At 48.2% G+C, this 15,562-nt stretch overlaps 1 protein-coding gene across 2 annotated transcripts in view; it reads right to left on the bottom strand.

Moving 5' to 3' along the window:
- LOC132828793 (rho guanine nucleotide exchange factor 18-like) overlaps nt 1-13,495 on the bottom strand; it is a 217,815-nt gene extending 204,320 nt beyond the window's left edge. For both annotated transcript variants that reach the window (XM_060845889.1, XM_060845888.1), the window contains exon 1: nt 13,476-13,495. The gene's annotated coding sequence lies outside the window, so the exon portion shown is untranslated. The remainder of the gene's footprint in view (nt 1-13,475) is intronic.
- Nucleotides 13,496-15,562: the final 2,067 nt, after the last annotated feature.

Raw genomic sequence — 15,562 nt, forward strand, 5'->3', positions numbered from 1 at the left:
CTGGGTCGGGGACAGGGTTGGGGGGGGGGGGAAGGGTGATGGAGACTGGGTCGGGGACAGGGTTGGGGGGGTGGGGGAAGGGTGATGGAGACTGGGTCGGGAGGAGGGTTGGTGGGTGGTGGGAGGGTGACGGAAACTGGGTTTGGGACAGGGTTGGGGGGTGGGGGGAGGGCGATGGAGACTGGGTCGGGGACAGGGTTGGGGGGGTGGGGGGAGGTGATGGAGACTGGGTCGGGGACAGGGTTGGGGGGTTGGGGGAAGGGTGACGGAGACTGGGTCGGGGGGAGGGTAGGAAGGGGACACGGGGGTAGAGTCACACCCAGCGAAGAATGCAAAGTGCTGAGCTCTCCCTTATTTCCTCGGCTCCGTATTGACCCCAGGTCCAGGGTCAAATCACAACATGACTGGCTTTGAAAAGCAGAATCATGGAAATTAGGCCAATAATAACCAGGGCCTGTGCTGATGCTGATTACAGAGGGACAGACCCAACACACCTCCCAAGAGAGAACCCTGCTGGTTTCTTGATGCTGTTCGGAGATCTTGAACTCCATGTGAAACTGTGCAAAATGGTTACTTACGACATAGACCTCAGTATGACACAGCAGGAAGACCCATGTGAGATTTGATTGGAACTGATCCCTCAGTTGCAGGGTACATCTCTCATAGGAGGAGACTGTTGTTTCATCATGCCTATCCCAGCTGTAAATGGACATGTCAGTCTAATTTTCAGCTCTGCGCTAAACCAACTGTAGGTTATGACACATCAAATGTACATCCAAATGTGTTTTTAATGCACTTTCTGCTTCAAACATCCTTTCAGACTAGGATTACCAAACATTCTTCTCAACTCTCTGTAAAACTTTGATCCACTTTAAAATCTATGCCCCTGATGATTCGGAGAGGCCGGTGTTGGACTGGGTTGTACAAAGTTAAAAATCACACAACACCAGGTTATAGTCCAACAGGTTTATTTGGAAGCACTAGCTTTCGGACCACTGCTCCTTCATCAGATGGTTGTGATGAAGGACCACCCAATGAAGGAGCAGCGCTCTGAAAGCTAGTGCTTCCAAATAATCGTGTTGGACTATAACCTTGTGTTGTGTGATATTTAACTTTATGCCCCTGGTGGCTGACTTCTGTACTGCTGGAAAAGAGGGTCTTCCAATCCCAAAGGAAACAACCCACCCCATCCCATCCATTCTCATAATTAATAAACGTCATTCCTGGCAATCACCTCTGTACCCTCTCGAATGTGATTATCCCTCTCCTGGCTCGAGCTGTACAGAATACACAGTCAAACGAGTGGTTTACACCGTTTCAGCAGAACACTTTTCATTTCTCTATTCTTTCATGGGAGATGGGCATTACTGGCAAAGGCAAATATTTGGTATCCATCCTTAATTGCCCTTGAGCTGAATGTCTCTTTACGGTAATTAAAGGTCAGCCAAATTGCTTTGGGTATGGAGTCACATGTGGGCCAGGGCAGGTAAGGACAGATTTCCAAGGTGGCTTTTTACACCATCAGTGATAGTTTTGTGGTCCCTATCACTGAGACCAGCTTTCAGTCCCAAATGTTATTCCCTGAATTTGATTCCCACCAATTGCCGTGATTGATTTTGAACCCTTGTCCCCATGGCCAATAGCCTTGACCACTGAGATACTAGTCCAATGACATTACCACAATGCCATTGGCTTCCCATACTTGTAAAACAGGGCTTAGTTAATAAAGAAAAGCATAGCCGAAACCTTCCAAACCAGTTTATCTACCTGTCCTGCTACCTTTAGGGATATATGCTTCAAGATCCACTGCTGATTTTCACTTTGCGAAATCCTATCAGTTTATTGAAAAAGGCAATTCCTCTGGCTCGCTTGGTGGTGCACCAGGAGGTGAGGGAGCCATAGCTGACAAAATAACAAAAGTTAAAAAGATAAAGCACTGGGAAAGTTCAACAGACAGCAGGTCTATCCCTAAAGTGGATTGTTAATGCTTCATGTGGGGTGTCAAGTTCTGGGGTGTGACTTTAACCCACAAGCTATTAGTGGAGCATTATCAGCAAGTGTACTTCCTCTGACTAAAAAAAGCCAGGAATTAGATAGAGACACGGCCACACTCACAGTCAGGCACTTGGCCACATGTGAAGAAACTGAAGAGAGAACCATGGACATTGGCTCATCTTCTGGTTACAAATGCCTTGTCCCACTCCCATTTTGTTTTAACTCCTGACAGCTTCTATCAAGCATTTTAACAATGTGATGTGAGTCCTTTCAAATAGCACAGTGCAGCAACAGAACGAGGCCATTCAGCCTGTCGAGTCTGTACCAGTTCGTTCCAAGAGAAATCCGGTCAGTCCCATCATCACCCACCACCCGTTTGTCGATTTTATCTCCGAGTATTTATCCAACTTCAGTGTGACCCCCAAATTTGAATCTGTGTCCGTCACAATATCAGGGAGGGAGTGTATTCCAATCCTAATCACTGTTTGTGGCAATGTGTTTCCTCCTGTCACTGTGTAAAACCTCAGCCCTGAAGCTGATCAAATAAACCTCATCTGAATCCCTCGCATTCTCCTGGTGCTGAGTTTGAAACTATAGACACAATGGGCTTGAACTGTCTAATATCACACAACACCAGCTTATAGTCCAACAGGTTTATTTGGAAGCACTAGCTTTTGGAGCGCTGTTCCTTCATCAGGTAGCTATGGAGCAGAATCATAAGACACAGAATTTATAGCAAAAGATCACAGTGTCATGTAACTGATATGATATATTGAACAAATCTAGATCACTGTTAAGTCTTTCATCTTTTAGAATGGTTTGCAGGTTTCGGTTCATTAATATGTAAAACCCAGAACTTCTTTCAAATCACATTCTTGAGATAACTGAAGGTTTTATTTTTGTAGAAGTGACATCTTAGCTCTGACAATGCATTAACGGTGTGAGGTTAGAGTCTATCTGTATCCCAATCTTGAGTCAGGCTGGTTCTATTTCCAAAGTGGGAATTTATAAAATGTTATATGGATTTGGAACAAAATAGAATGTAAGGGGAATTACAATTCACACTTTACAATCATGTCTTTGTCAGAAAATTGGACACCTCCCATCCTAACGACTCACTGATGTAAGCTAACTGGGTACAGGCCAGGGTCAGGTTTGTGATGATCCCAGCCTGGAGTAGAACTGCCTCATTCTGGATTAGTGGTGCTGGAAGAGCACAGCAGTTCAGGCAGCATCCAAAGTGCAGCGAAATCGACGTTTCGGGCAAAAGCCCTTCATCAGGAATAAAGGCAGTGAGCCTGAAGCGTGGAGAGATAAGCTAGAGGAGGGTGGGGGTGGGGAGAGAGTAGCATAGAGTACAATGGGGGAGTGGGGGAGGAGATGAAGGTGATAGGTCAGGGAGGAGAGGGTGGAGTGGATAGGTGGAAAAGGAGATAGGCAGGTAGGACAAGTCCGGACAAGTCATGGGGGCAGTGCTGAGCTGGAAGTTTGGAGCTAGGATGAGGTGGGGGAAGGGGAAATGAGGAAACTGTTGAAGTCCACATTGATGCCCTGGGGTTGAAGTGTTCCGAGGCGGAAGATGAGGCGTTCTTCCTCCAGGCATCTGGTGGTGAGGGAGCGGCAGTGAAGGAGGCCCAGGACCTTCATGTCCTCGGCAGAGTGGGAGGGGGAGTTGAAATGTTGGGCCACGGGGTGGTGTGGTTGATTGGTGCGGGTGTCCCGGAGATGTTCCCTAAAGCGCTCTGCTAGGAGGCGCCCAGTCTCCCCAATGTAGAGGAGACCGCATCGGGAGCAATGGATACAATAAATGACATTAGTGGATGTGCAGGTAAAACTTTGATGGATGTGGAAGGCTCCTTTAGGGCCTTGGATGGAGGTGAGGGAGGAGGTGTGAGCGCAGGTTTTACAGTTCCTGTGGTGGCAGGGGAAGGTGCCAGGCTGGGAGGGTGGGTTGTAGGGGGGGCGTGGACCTGACCAGGTAGTCATGGAGGGAACGGTCTTTGCGGAAGGCGGAAAGGGGTGGGGAGGGAAATATATCCCTGGGGGTGGGGTCTTTTTGGAGATGGCGGAAATGTCGGCGGATGATTTGGTTTATGCGAAGGTTGGTAGGGTGGAAGTGAGCACCAGGGGCGTTCTGTCCTTGTTACGGTTGGAGGGGTGGGGTCTGAGGGCGGAGGTGCGGGATGTGGACGAGATGCATTGGAGGGCATCTTTAACCACGTGGGAAGGGAAATTGCGGTCTCTAAAGAAGGAGACCATCTGGTGTGTTCTGTGGTGGAACTGGTCCTCCTGGGAGCAGATATGGTGGAAGCAGAGGAATTGGGAATACGGGATGGCATTTTTGCAAGAGGTAGGGTGGGAAGAGGTGTAATCCAGGTAGCTGTGGGAGTCGGTGGGTTTGTAAAAAATGTCAGTGTCAAGTCGGTCGTCATTAATGGAGATGGAAAGGTCCAGGAAGGGGAGGGAGGTGTCAGAGATGGTCCAGGTAAATTTAAGGTCAGGGTGGAATGTGTTGGTGAAGTTGATGAATTGCTCAATCTCCTCGCGGGAGCACGAGGTGGCGCCAATGCAGTCATCAATGCAGCGGAGGAAGAGGTGGGGGGTGGTGCCGGTGTAATTACGGAAGATCAACTGTTCTACGTAGCCAACAAAGAGACAGGCATAGCTGGGGCCCATACGTGTTCCCATGGCTACCCCTTTGGTCTGGAGGAAGTGGGAGGATTCAAAGGAGAAATTGTTAAGCGTGAGGACCAGTTCGGCCAAACGAATGAGTGTGTCGGTGGAAGGGGACTGTTGGGGACGTCTGGAGAGGAAAAACGGAGCGCTTGGAGGCCCTGGTCATGGCGGATGGAGGTGTGCCTCAGACTAGCTCACAAAGCTATTATTGGTCTCACTGCTAATCCTCTCATTCAGGGCTGGACAGTCTTAATTCAGCACAGAAAATACACCCCAAATTATCAACAAATCACTCTGAAGTGATTCCTATCTCCACTCTGGTTACTTAGCGATGATTAACTTTGATTCACTGAAGTGGCAGGCCACAGATCCCATTTCACACCGAGATTAATGAGAGCTTAAATATTCACAATTATTGAATATATCAAACCCCTCATCAGCCTGGTACCCAGCAGCTGGTCATCCATCTTTGGAGAATCTTATAATTCGACGTAATCCAGACATGTGAGAATGCAATCAAACTAACACATCCCTGTAAAACTCATACTATCAGAGGGTCAGCACTGAGGGAGTGGGCACTGAGGGAGTGGGTACTGCCAGAGGGTCAGCACTGAGGGACTGGGCACTGAGGGAGTGGGTACTGTCAGAGGGTCAGCACTGAGGGAGTGGGCCCTGAGGGAGTGGGTACTGTCAGAGGGTCAGCACTGAGGGAGTGGGCCCTGAGGGAGTGGGTACTGTCAGAGGGTCAGCACTGAGGGACTGGGCACTGAGGGAGTGGATACTGTCAGAGGGTCAGCACTGAGGGAGTGGGCCCTGAGGTAGTGGGTACTGTCAGAGGGTCAGCACTGAGGGAGTGGGCACTGAGGGAGTGAGTACTGTCAGAGGGTCAGCACTGAGGGGGTGGACACTGTCAGCAGCTGAGCGCTGAGGGAGAGGACACTGTCAGCGGGTCAGTATTGAGAGAACGGGCAAGTGCAGAGGGTCGGCGCCGAGGGAGCGCCGCACTGTCGGAGGGTCGGCGCCGAGGGAGGGCCGCACTGTCGGAGGGTCGGTGCCGAGGGAGCACCGCACTGTCGGAGGGTCAGTGCTGAAGGAGTGCCGTACTGTCAGAGGGTCGGCGCCGAGGGAGGGCCGCACTGTCGGAGGGTCGGTGCCGAGGGAGCACCGCACTGTCGGAGGGTCAGTGCTGAAGGAGTGCCGTACTGTCAGAGGGTCAGTGCAGGGGGAGCGCCGCACTGTCGGAGGGTCAGTGCAGAGGGAGTGCCGCACTGTCGGAGGGTCAGTGCAGAGGGAGCGCCGCACTGTCGGAGGGTCGGCGCCGAGGGAGGGCCGCACTGTCGGAGGGTCGGTGCCGAGGGAGCACCGCACTGTCGGAGGGTCAGTGCTGAAGGAGTGCCGTACTGTCAGAGGGTCAGTGCAGGGGGAGCGCCGCACTGTCGGAGGGTCAGTGCAGAGGGAGTGCCGCACTGTCGGAGGGTCAGTGCAGAGGGAGCGCCGCACTGTCGGAGGGTCAGTGCAGAGGGAGCGCCGCACTGTCGGAGGGTCAGTGCAGAGGGAGCGCCGCTCTGTTGGAGGGTCAGTGCAGAGGGAGTGCCGCACTGTCGGAGGGTCAGTGCAGAGGGAGCGCCGCACTGTCGGAGGGTCAGTGCAGAGGGAGCGCCGCTCTGTCGGAGGGTCAGTGCAGAGGGAGCGCCGCACTGTCGGAGGGTCAGTGCAGAGGGAGCGCCGCACTGTCGGAGGGTCAGTGCAGAGGGAGCGCCGCACTGTCGGAGGGTCAGTGCTGAAGGAGTGCCACGCTGGGGGAGGGGCAGTGATACCTAAAGTGAAACAACCTATTTACGATGACTTGCTGTGCACATGGAATCTGTTACATCACCTACACTGCAACTGCCACCACACTTTAAAAATTAATTAATTATCTGTGAAGTGTTTTGGAACATCCTAAATTGTGATGGGTGCAAGTCTTTCCTTTTTACAAGGAAGAGGCAGATGAAATGTTGATCCTAAAACCCTGAGATGTTGTTGTTTGTTGATGGTCACTGGCGGGTTAGGGCTGGCGGATGGGTTGCTATTTTAGCAGAGAGCTGCTTTTCAACCTTCAAACAAAGTGAGTAAAGCTGTTCCCAGACTCTCACAGTCTCACCCCATTTCCCAACACGGCAACTGTATTAGTGAAATGAGTCAGTCTGTGGTTCAGCGACACTGTCGGGCTGGTTAGTTGTTTATATTTTACTAATGGCTGTTAACGTCCACCTGTAAAAAGTGAGGTCTGCAGATGCTGGAGATCAGAGCTGAAAATGTGTTGCTGGTTAAAGCACAGCAGGTTAGGCAGCATCCAAGGAATAGGAAATTCGACGTTTCAAGGGCTCTGGCCCGAAACGTCGAATTTCCTGTTAACTTCCACCTTTCAACCTGAGCCAACGTAGTCTTTTGAAAAAGGGCAGTGGACTGGCAGGATTCCAGAGAAGGTAAAAATAAGGTGCTTCTGATTAGATTTGACCACACATGACATGAGGCTTCTTCATGGAACCATCTCCCAGTCATTTGAATCATACAGTATGGATGAGACCCTTCAGCCCATCAAGTCTGCTGCCAAATACACACTAGTATCTACATTAGTCCCACTTACCCACACTAGGCCCATAGCCCTGAATGGTATGACATTTCGAGCGCTCATCCATGTACTTTTTGAAGGTTGGGAAATTTCCTGCCTCTCAGTCAGCACATTCTGGATTCTCACCAGCCTCTGGGTGAACATGTTTTTCCTCAAATCCCCTCTAAACCTCCTGCCTTTCACTTTAAAATTATGCCCCATAGTTACTGACCCTTCAACTAAGGGGAACAGCTGCCTCTCCACCCTGCCAATGCTCCTCATAATCTTATACATCTCTATCTGCACTCCCTCAATCTCCTCTCGTCCAAAGAAAACAACCCGAGCCTGTCCAGCCTCTCTTCACCGCTAAACTGCTCCATCTGGTGGTGGTCATGAGATTTTACAACACCAATGATGTATTTCGCTTACATATGACTGAATCATTCATAATATATCACCCCAGCTCTCAGCTTACTGACATTTTCCTACATTCAGTCATCACTCCAGAGCTGGCAAAGACATCTCAAGAGGAGACCAACGTAGAGTTCAGGCTGGAGATGTCAAGCCACCTCACTGAGGGACGCAAACTGTGCGATAGGCAAGTTCTGCCCAAACTATTGGTGATGGTCAACATTTCTGTAGCACCCACTAATTCAAGAGAGAGATGGGATGGGGGTTGGAAAGAGTAGTTCAGGGCTGCAGGCTCTATTCTGTTAAAGAACAAAGCACAGGTTCCTGACAACAGATGACCTTTAAAAAGGTGTATCACCACTAGGAGTCTTTGTGACTGAAACCCATCACCACAGCCTCTAATACTCAAAATAAAACTCACATCAACATTCAGAAGGTCAATGAGGTGAGAGCTTACTGAACAGTCATTATTCTGCTTGTGGGGTCTTCACCACCGACACCAGGTTGAGCTACAGGGTGAGAGTTGTTGAGATAGTTCATGCCACCAATCACCCTTTGCCTTAACTTGAGGCCAACTCATAGTTAGTGGTAGAGGATGCATCATCATAGATGAGGCTCTGTTCTTAGATAACCAGGTGGTTTATTGTATGTACATTTGGTCAGATGTCGTGACTGGATGCTTAAGGAACTGGTCCAACCCCAGCTGCTCCCTCTGAAAGCTCCTGTAGAATTCCTGGTCTCCACCCATAGACTGTGTTTGACATCAGCACAATGGGTGGAGCCAAGTGACACGAACATTAACCCCTTCTGAACCATTAGCTTGTACAACAGGAATTTCCTTGGGGTTTGGGGCAGTTCCTGGTGTACTTGAGAAACACAAGTTTCACCAGATGGGAAATTTTGGAATTTGGGAATGGACCGGTATCCACTCCGGTGACAGGTAAATCCAAAATGAGCCTTTGAGACAACGCTGCATTAAACTGGGCCCTCGCCAGAGGCACTGGTCACTTGTGGCATGTGTCAATCCAAGGTTAACCAGAGACTGGTTACTGGAACGTGTGGTTAGGACGAGGCATCAGAATTCATGCTTGAAACACAATTACTTGCAGCCAGAGGCTGGACACTGAAGAGCTCAGAGTCTACCCCCAACCCAGCCTTCAGTGGTGAAGTGGGAGGGCAGCTCTGACACAATGTGGCTCAAACATTTCCCCATTCCCTCGATGACAAATTTTCAAGCGTTCACGAACTGGAATGCCAGTCTGGCTGACGATTTCTCCAAATGAGAAAAGTTCTTAAGTTCACACAAAACAATCGGCCACAAATAGACTGGCCGGCATCTGCATGAAGTCAGAGATGAAAGTGAAATGCTAACAGCACCAGCAAATGATGGTCTCGGCAACCAGACCCCAGCACCCCTATTTATAAAGTCAAGAAAACAATGGTCCTCATTACAAATAATTACCTGATTGATGTGCAGAACTAGCCAGTACATGATGATAATTTGACAAATAACAGACTCATACACCACAGGGAAGGTCACCACAGAGTAGCCACAGAGACTACCTGGGAAAGATAAAGTCTCATAGTCCCAGTGGACCAGAGGACAGCTGTCTCATTCCAGGGAGGGCTGGTGGTGGTTTAATCTGAAGATCACAATGTCTCAGGTAGGGGAGAGGTTAAGAACCATTGACAACAATTTTTCATTATTTAATTGATCAAAATTCTTCAGGACTTTGAACATTTCTATCATATCCCATCTTTGGCTTCTCTGCTGTAAGGAGAACATGCTCAGTTTCTCCAGACTCTCCATCTATCCCCGGGAACATACCAGGGATTCTCTGTCTCCGCAGCCTTGCCATCCAGCCTGAGGGATGATGACTAAAACTGAGCATAGGACTGTAGCTGGGGCCTGACTGTGTTTTATAAAAATGCGACATAACCTCTTTGCTTTGAACCTCTAGACCCATTAATTTTTTTTAAAAAACAGGCTTCTCAACACATCCTCTAACTTTAAACCCATCTGTGTTTAACTGCCCCCAATTAAAATTGTACCATTTAATATCATTTTCCTCATATTTCCTACTAGTGACTCACTTCATACAGCTCTGTATTAAGTGTATCTTCCATTTGCCTGCCCATTTCGCCAGGCTGCCTATGCTGAACTCTGTTTAAGAACAGCAGAAACAGGGAAAGGAGTAGAAAGGCTCAGCCTCTGCTCAGTAAACTCTGATCCAACTGTGGCCTTAACCCCACTTTCCCACCTGTCCCCTACAAGCTCCCCTCTTTATAAAAACTCACTCAATGTTGAAAATATTTAATGACTGAGAACCCACAGGTGTCTGGGGAAGGGAATTCCAAAGGCTAACAATCTTATATTTGAAGAAATTTCCCCTCATCTGAAGGACTTGCTCTGTGCTCTGGCTTCCAATTGTTTTTATTATCTTTTGGTATTTTATGTCATCTACAGACTTTAACAACCACATCATTACTATGTAGCTAAAGATGCCGAGGGAACACCACGAAATTCTCTCATCAAAAAGAGATGGCTGGTGTTGTTAAGTTTAACTGGTTTAACTGATGATGTTAACCGGTGGTGGTTGAACCTGAGGGTCACCCCATCTCAGGTGAGGGGAGGGGCAGTGAAGGAGGGATCTCCATAATAACCTCAGCTGGTGTGGGAATTGAACCCATGCTGTTAGCATTGCAAACCAGCTGTGCAGCCAATGGAACTAACCAACCCCCTGTATACAGTGGCTGCAAGGGCAAGTCAGAGGCTAAGAATACTGCATCAAGTAACTGACGTCCTGACTCCTTAGAGCCAGCCCAGCACCTACAAGGCACAAGTCAGGAATGTGATGCCTTGCTGGATGGGTGCAGCCCCAACAACACACAAAGCAGCCCCCACTTGATTGGCCCCACATCCACAATCATTCACTCTCGCCACCACCAAATGCTCAGTAGCAGCAGTGTGTACTATCTACAAGATGCACTGCAGAAATTCACCAAAGATCCCCAGACAGTATCTTCCAAACCCACGACCACTTCCATCTTAAAAGGACAAGAACAGCAGTAACATGGGAACACCACCACCTTCAAGTTCCCCTCCAAGCTTATTCACTCAGAGGGTGTTGGGGTCCGGAATGCACTGCCTACAAGGACTTGGAAATAATATTGCTGTTCCTTCTCTGTTGCTGGGTCAAAATGCTGGAATTCCCTCCCTAAGGCATTGTGGGTCAACCCACAGCAGGTGGACTACAGCGGTTCAAGAAGGCAGCTCACCCCCACCTTCGAGGGAAAAGGTGAGGACTGCAGATGCTGGAGATCAGAATCAAAAAGTGTGGAGCTGGAAAAGTCCAGGTCAGGCAGCATCCAAGGAGCAAGAGAATCGATATTTCAGGCATAGGCTCTTCATCAGAAATATCATGATGAAGAACTTATGCTCAAAACGTCAACTCTCCAGCTCCTCAGGTGCTGCCTGACCAGCTGTGCTTTTCCAGCACCACATTTTTTTGACCACCTTCTCAAGGGACAACGAGGGACCAGGCAATTAATTCTAGCCCAGCCAGTGACTGCTGAATAAACAAAAATACCCACAACCTCTCTACTCTTGTTAAACCTTTCTCTGTTTCTTCATTGAAAAACTCACATCAACATTGTCAGACAGGATTTTCCTGTTATTAGCCTCATGCTGATTTTCATTAAGGAGCTCAGACATTCCCAAGTAACTGGTGATATTGACCGGATTGTCAATGGACCATTTCCCTGCCACTGGGGTGAAGCTACCTGGCCTCTCTTTGCTGCCTTATCCCTCTCTTTACTAAACCAGGAGGTGACATGTATATCCTCCGGTGACCCGCACACATCTCGAGCAATTTGCAAAGCTGTGGACAGAACCTTTGCAATGTTCACCCTCTTCCTTCAGCACCCGAGAACATATTTCTGCTTTCAGTTGTGCCGGCCCCTTCAATATCCATTTTGATCTTGCCCAATGTTACCACCTCCTCTGTCCTCACTGTCATATTCACAGCTTCCTCTTGTGAAAACAGATGCAATGTATTTATTTAGTACCTTCACTGTAGAAAGATCCCCATTTTAGTGCCTCACTGACCCCACCCTTCCTTTAACCAACCTTTTACTATTTAAGTTTTTCAAAAATACTTTTGGGTTCTCGTTTCTGTTGACTTGCTTCTATTCTGGGTTGTAGATCTCCTTCCGCACTTTTTACAGCTCAGTCTTCTACTGAATTCAGAAACTTGCATTTGTCATAAGCCTCCTTTTTTTAAAATCTGTTTCATTTTCATATCTCCAGGGAAGCTTTTGTCTTAGATTTCCTGCCTTAAGCTTGGAGCACAGGTCTCATCACCTGAACCATTTTGGGTATTTGTTTACGGTTTTGTCCAGCAATTTTTGAAACGAATGCATCAAAACCCAACTACTAGATTCACAGGACTGAAAGGAAAACACATGAAACAGGAGTTGGCCATTCAGCCCATCGAGCCTGCTCCACTATTCAGTACTTTCATGGCTGCTCCTCAACTCCACTCTCCTGCTCACTCCCTCATTTCCCTGAGAGACTAAAACTACATGTAACCAGGACTTCTATTCACTGATGGAGAAACTCACAGATTCTTGGGACAAAGAATTCCAAAGATTCACGCGCATTTAAAAAAAGCAAAATATTGCAGATACTGCAAATCTGAAATAAACCCAGAGAATGCTGGAGAAACTCAGCAGGTCTGGCAGCATCTGTGGAGAGAGACAGAATCAACATCCTGCGTTCAGTATGACTTTTCTTCACCACATCTCTGAGGGTTCAAAGAACAGTCATACCGGACTTGAAGCGTTTACTGTGTGTCTCTCTCTCTCTCTCTCACAAAAGCTGCCAGACCTGCTGAGTTTCTCCAGCAATTTCTGCATTTGTTTCACAATCCCTTTGAATGAACTAATTTCTCATGTCAGTAAGACTATGACCCCTAACCAGCCAGGAACATTGGCCCAGCATCTACCCTGTCCAGCTTCGTCTGGAATTTCACTGAGATCACCTCTCACTCACCTCAGCTCCTGAGTAGACCCAGTATTCTCAGCCGCTCATTCAGCACGCAACTCTTTTTGCTTATCTGTATGATTCAAAAGGGCCTCTAGAAAGCTGACTTTGCATTCCAAATACTGTCACGCTCTCTGAGTTTATTCTGTTTCAGTATCCCGCTGTTTGGACAGAGGGGATTGGACAGCCCGTTGGGAGAGGAATGTCGATATAACCACAGGAACCCAGCAGTGACCAGAAATGAATCATCACTTCAACAAAGAAGCAAAAACATTAAGTTTTGTGATGTCACCTGGGCTCACCCCATAGACCCCAATACTCCCTACCCCACCCTGTTACACACACCCAGTCTCCCCCCACCCCAAGGACCTCCCTCCTGGACTTCGCCCTGAGAAACTGTCTCATCAAGACGTAGGATAAATGCTCCACATTAATATGGTCTCCTGGGAAATTAAACACAGACGATGCCAAATATCATCAGACGATATTGATGATTCAATTACTTTTCATCAGTTTCTGATGACCTTTAAAGACACATAGATGAAGACATTCAGGAAATCACTCAAGGATTGGGTTAAAGTTCACGATACTTTGAGGGGATACTGAAGGCCAGAACTCAGAGATGAAGGCATCCCCTCCACCTTTCTGGCTGCTGCATATGTTCACACACACAAACACACACACACAGAGGTTCTGGGGGCAGCATTTGTCTCAAATACGAACCACGAGAGAGCTGAGTATTCAGACTGAACATACCTGCGATATTAGAGCGCAGTCTGTCCCTCTCTCCAGCACCATCAACTGATAAATGAGAGCTTTGATTAACGACAGGAAAGACTTGAGCGTCCTCACGTGACTTGCTGAACAGAAGTTAGAGGAAACTTGTGGTTCATCGATTTTTTTTTCCCTTTTAGTTTACAACAGACTCTCACACAGAAGCTAGTAGGAGGCAAGGCCTGTGACTGAGAGAGAAGCAATGCGGGTTTCCACTAGAGCTCTCACCTTTAGTATTTCCGACAGGACGCTGACAGCTGTGAACATTGTAGGACCATCAGTGGCCTAAGGCTGGTCACCAGCAACAAGAGCCTGGCCTGGGATCTCCAGGACCAATCCCCTACTCAACTTCCTGAGCTCCGTCTAGCTTCTTGCCTTACCACCTTCAACTTAGAAATGGGCTTGCACAATAGAAACACAGAATAGGAACAGGGGAGGCCATTCAGCCCCTCTTCGGGCCTACTGCACCACCCACTGAGTTCAGCACTCCTCCTGGATGGGGATGCCTTCCCTCTCCAGGGGTTTGAAGACGGGGTCTTTGTGTCAGTGATCAGGACAATTACACCGGGACATAGCTACATGAAGGAGGGGGAAGGGGGGAAAATGTCCAACTTGATGTGATGCACAATGTGATGCACTGATTGCTTCCCCCAAAATTGCCCTCCCCCCAACCCAGTTCCCAGAACAGGCAGTGGGAGCAGAGGGGCACTGAGCTCAGGCAATGGGTCCACACCACACACAGTGAGGGAGACTGTGGCACACAGGTGGCACCAGAGTTCTGCCAAGGCACTAGACTTCCATCAACGGTGTGGGTGAACAGGAGGGGAGTTGGGGGTTGGGGATAAGAATTCCCTGAGGGTGGAAGAGTATCCAAGAGGAGGATGAATCCCTACAGGGATGTGGCGGGTGAATATCTATGGGGTTGGACTAAGGGCTTATTTCCAAAGGAGGGAGAGCTGAATTTCCATGGAGTTTGGGGAATGTGGTGGGGGTGAGTGCCTACAGGGTGGGGGTTAGAGGTGAATGACCACAAGGGTGGGGAGGGGGTTAATTTCAATGGTAGGGAGAGAATAATTTCCCAGGTGGGGATGGAGGGGAGGGGGATGGGGGGATTCCAAATTGTCACTTCAAAGTTCATTGGCATCAATGGAAACATGGGATGGAGGCAAGGGGTGGGCTAATAGTGAGCCCCAAACTCACTTGCTATTCCCACTAAAACCCATTTGTATAATTGTAAATAATTGTATCACTGTAAATACCAAACCTTCCACAGAACAGTCCATCGGGCAGTGTAGCAAAACTGAAACATTGTTTTCCATTCGAGAAAATTGTCTTGGTGTGGATGGGCCAAATGGCCTCTGTCAGCATTGCTGGGGTTCTGTGATTCTAGCTATGACAATCCCTATTTCTTCACAAGTTCCTAGTCCAAACGCTGACCCCCACTCCCCCAGCCTGGCTCCTTGTCCTCCTGCTGAGGCTCTGCCCGGGCTCACTCCCAGACCTCTGTTTTAAGGCAGTATCTGTCACTCTGAGGGGCACAGTTGGAAAGCAGGTGCCCAGTCTACCTCAGCCAGTGACTGCAATCTAACCCCCGCTGTTGGCATTAATCTAAACTATACACCAGCTGTCAGCCAATCAAACTAACCTTAATACGAACTAAAATTGGTCTACCCTGAAAAGTAAACATTTTAACAAGTGTCCAATCTGCGAGCAATCCAATTTAAAACCATCAATAAAATTACTTGAGAAAACAATATTGAAACTTTTCTCAGTTTCCTTGTTGCACTCTGGTCAGTTTCCAGTAAATTACGTTTAATCATGAGGAAGGGGTTCTAAATCCGTCCACTCTGGTACCTGTACAATTCCTTTAAGATCTTTTAAAAACTTAAAGAAAACTTTAAAGGATAGGAATTTCTGAATGTCACAGCTTGGCACTAATGTACTTCAGGGCTGATATGGATTCTCAGATCTTGAATTAGCATTAAAGATTACAGAAACTTAGTTCTAGTCTGTGACTCACTCACGTTTTTAAATTTCCACGATGTTTTATGTTGGTTCAGCTGTTTCTA

The sequence above is a fragment of the Hemiscyllium ocellatum genome, chromosome 28 (assembly GCF_020745735.1).
Source record: "Hemiscyllium ocellatum isolate sHemOce1 chromosome 28, sHemOce1.pat.X.cur, whole genome shotgun sequence".
Classification (NCBI taxonomy): Eukaryota; Metazoa; Chordata; class Chondrichthyes; order Orectolobiformes; family Hemiscylliidae; genus Hemiscyllium; species Hemiscyllium ocellatum.